This window comes from Micropterus salmoides, unplaced genomic scaffold (assembly GCF_014851395.1).
Source record: "Micropterus salmoides isolate LMB-PRFRI ecotype aquatic unplaced genomic scaffold, ASM1485139v1 Ms_hic_scaffold_11, whole genome shotgun sequence".
Classification (NCBI taxonomy): Eukaryota; Metazoa; Chordata; class Actinopteri; order Centrarchiformes; family Centrarchidae; genus Micropterus; species Micropterus salmoides.
This window is the reverse complement of record NW_024040152.1, coordinates 36,661,680-36,666,372: the sequence shown is the minus strand read 5'-3', so window position 1 is coordinate 36,666,372 and position 4,693 is coordinate 36,661,680.

The window sequence follows — 4,693 nt, the reverse complement described above, 5'->3', positions numbered from 1 at the left end:
CCATATCTGTTCATCTTAGCCACAGAAATGTTAGCAATCTATATTAAAAACTGTAATGATATAAAAAAAACTTAATGTACTTGGCACAGACATTATAATCAGCCTACTAGCAGATGACACAACAATATTCTTAAAAGATAGATACCAAATTTCAACAACTATTGCCAAAATTGAAAAATTCTCCAAAGCCTCAGGCCTAACATTAAACTTAAAAAAGTGTGAATTGCTGGCTGTACACGACACTTCACTGAAAGACATCTGTAATATCCCTATTAAATCAGAAATTAAATATGTGGGGATTTACCTATCTAAGGATCAAAGACAAAGCCAACTTCTGAATGTAAAAGTAAAATTAAAGAATGCAAGTCAAGACTAAATATATGGCTACAGAGGGACTTACTGATTAATCAATACTAGGTCAAATTTACCTAACTAAGATGGAATGTTTATCGAGATGTATTTACCCAGCCTATTCCAATACCATTCCAAACAAATTGATTAAATCTATCAACCAAATCAACCTAAATTTCAATTGGAGAAACAGACCACATTATATGAAGAAAAGCAGTATGGTTAAAGACACAAAGGATGGAGGACACAAAGTAAATAATTTTGACTGCCTTAATGGAATCTTAAAAATAAACTGGATAAAATCTTGAACCAAACACTGCAACTCCTTTTGGTATTGTATTCCAAATGCCTTATTCAAGAAAATTGGAGGATTAGAATTTCTTCTTAGAGCGGACTTTAGTGTTGACAGATTATCATTGTCAGAGTTTCACTGACAAATACTCTTGTATTGGAAAATGTTATATGTACATAACTTCTCATCCAACACCTCTGTACTCTGGAACAACATATGTTTTGCACCGCAACAGATCTCTGTTCTTTGAAGATTGTTATGGGAGAAATATATGGTCCATGGCTGACTTAATGGATACCAACGGACATTTTTTAAATTATGAACAATTTTGCGTCAAACATAATTTTAAACCCTTAAAATCAGACTTTACTAAATTACATAGAGCACTACACCAAGAATTTGTCTTTCTAACAAGAACATTTTGGCCTATCATCCAATACAACCACAATTGACCCCACTATCAATTCAAGGAATCTTTGTTCTGGATAGAAAATGAACTAACCACTTTATTAGAATTTTCTTTACTGAATACCTTTACCCTGAATGACAAAATAAAAACAACATCCTACAAAAATTTGATAAAGATTCAATTACTAAATTAAGAACAATTTATCTAACACTCTCTATAGCCCCCAAAGTGAAAGAAACACACTTCAAAGTAATGAACAACATTTACCCCTCTAAAGAATTACTGAGACTTCACTTTGGCATAGATGATAACACATGTACATTTTGTGAAAATGATATCTAAACAACGACCATGTGTTTTTCTCATGTAATGTGATACAGACATTTTGGTGTGATATACATGCAACAGATGTCCTCATTCCCAACCTCTATCTCCAGAGACAACATAACATTTGGATTGATATTGCAAAGCAAGGGTGATGAGCTCTGTAGTAATACAATTATATGTTTAGCTAAATATTTCATTCACAAATGCAGAATTGTGAAGTCATCTCCCAAATTTGTTGTTTTTTTAAAATTAATTTAAACTATATATAAATCCTTAAAAACGCTGAAAGGTCCTAAAGCACAAAAAATATGATACCCTAAAACACTTCCCATTGAGGTAAATAGCTGAACAAAGACTGAATTCTCCCCTTGTGTTTTAATCTCTTACCGGTCAATTTATTTATTTGAATGTTTCCTTTTCCATATATATATATATATATATATATATATATTTATAAATCATCCTTATTTTATTACTAAGACTACATACCTATTTCCTGTTTGTATGAAGAGCTCTTCCCTATGGCCTAGTTTCTCCTTATCCTATTCTGTAGATACGGATTCTGTGCAGCCATGTTTGTCTGTAAATCTTGATATTTTCAATAAAGAAAAGAGAAAACAAAACAAAAAGAATAAGCTTGCTTAGCTAGGTGCAACTGTAACTCACGTTAATTGTCATTTTAACAGGGCTGATAACTTTGTCTAGGGAACAACAGTCTTAAAACTAAATGTACTCACCAGAGAAAGTGAACAGCCAACTCCTAATAAGCTTTTTCAATAGTGCTGGTTAAATTTACACAGTGCCGAGGGTACGAGTCGGCTCTAGCCTGATTGACAGGTCACCATGGTAACGAACTGTCAATAGATAATCCCCCTGAAACATACTCTGCTCTATGGTCTATTTTAAAATAAATGGGACCATAATTTACCAAATGAACATCATTTTGTATTGAAGAAGACTTGAAACTAGCGACTGAGACCATAAACTCATCAGGAAAGTGTTTACTGGAGTAGGGTATTTTCCCATTATTTCTAATGGAGCCGGACTTCTTTTTGCAACCAGAAGAGTCGACCCCTGCTGGATTTTCAATAGAATGCAGGTTTCAGGGACTTCCGCATCGGCTTCATATTGTAGACTGGAAGCTTCCCGCTTGGTCATGGCAGACAGTGGAAGCGATACTGCCCCCAGCACTTCCTGTAGTGCATTGCAGTTAGAAGTAAATAACCAGAAACGTTTAATATGAAGATTGTTATCTCTCCCTTAACCTCTTAATATTCCAACGCCCGTGGCCGTCAGGTCCTGGGGCAGCTTTCGGTATGTACACACAGCAGCTATGTTAGCTTTATACTCATGATACACTGTTTGAAAGCTAAAATCCCCCGTGATAGTAGCCTCATAGTAATCCACCGATCGATTGTATTCCAACAAAATGGTTTTGTTACATTGTCATAGGTCCAGACGATCCAATCCAGTAAAAATATTTTGTCCAAAACACATTATTCCATCAATAAATCCCCAGGGACTGCTACGTGGCTCGTATGTCATTATAACCGTAATAACTCCGATTTCAAAGTAAACAACTATGATATTTTGTATTCAAATTAGCTGCTGAACTCTGACAGCTAATTCGACCGATTCACAGCCTACAATAGCCTAAGTCTCTCCACTTCCGGTAGACCACCATGGGACCTTATTTTGGAAAAATATTGTACGGTAGTCAAAGGCAGGAGACAACAAATATTTTAATCCCGTTTGAATTGTGCCCTGAATTACACATCATCAGATCTTTGTCAACTTAAAAGATACATTTTAAATTAAAGAAGGTCGTACTTTGATGTAAACTGTTGAGATATATGACTGTGAAAATATGTAATTACAAAGACCACAAACCCAAAAGTTGCATCTTGTAACTTTCTATGTCAATGACTGAAGCTAACGTTACTGAAGCTAACATCAAAACACTTACATGAGAGGATGATGTGATAAAAGAGCCAGGAGTCGTTGGATTAAACATCAGGTGAGATATATTTCTGCGTGGAACATAGCTACATTGTGTAGCAAGAAAGCAATGAACGTTAGCTAGCTTTACCGCGCTAACATGTTGGTGACGTATATTGTGTGAGACGAGAGATGTGGTTCATTGAGTGGTTTCACACAAAACGACATGTAACTTTACTGTTTTACAACAAAATGCAACTTTCTTGATTTGCAATTATATTTTAAATTAACCAGGATCATGTGTAATTCAGGGTTCAATTCTAACGGGATAAAAAGATAAGTTGTCTCTCGCCATTGACTACCGTACATATTTTTTCCAAAATAAGGTCCCATGAGCCGGAAGCGGAAGGAAGTGACTTAGGCTCTCTATACAGCTTTAAGCAGGAAGTTCATGATCTACCAGCAAAAAAAACACATCTGCGTCAAGCTACCGGCTAATACGGAGCGATGCAGCAGCAGCCGCCACGGGGCGGTGCTGTTAGGAAAAAATACACTAAGACATATACTTAGAAAAACCTGTGTAAAATAGTCATTTTTCATGGTATTGGTATGAAATTTAAACTTGGATTAGACATGGCCCTACAGTGTTTTCCAGCTCATAAGTCCCAGCTATAGTTGTCTGCATGGATTTGTTAGCAAGCATTTTCAAGCGGAAATTAAAAATTAGTTTTAGTGTGTTTAAACTTATATCAATTCCAGTAGCACTTACAATCATTCTGACTTTTGGGTTAGACATCCCAGAGTGTTTTCTTTCAGAGAAGGTTTGGTGTTACGGGGTGTGGTGTGTGGACAGAGAGGACCCAAATGCAGCACTCTGAGGGAAGGAGGTTTATTGAGGGAAAAAGGGTGAGAGGGACTGGAGTGGAGGGAGAGGAGGACGTCGGGGAAGCACAGGCACGGGGAACCAAGGACACAGGGGCCGAGGAAGCGAGGAGAGGCGGGGAACAGGGAGGACGCCGTGAGGGAAGTCCGAGGAGGAGTGGGCCAGTGGATGAGCCCAGCCGAACGGAGGACGAGGGTGAGTGTACCTGGGAGGGAAACAGACAGAGAGACAAGGTTAGGGAAGACAGCGACAAGGCACAGGGTAAATGTGAAAAAACAAGAAACATGGAAGCCTGAACACAGAAGTGGCACCGGGTATGGAGCAACAACGATCAAGCAAGGATGGTGTGGAGAACCGGGGTTGAAATACAGGCAGTCATGAGGTGATTATTGGAAGGTGTGGCAGGCTGACGAGGTATCCAAATAGTTAAAGAACTACATTTACTTCAAGTAACTTTGGATATGCCTTGAATAGGCATTTTGCATTCATTTTA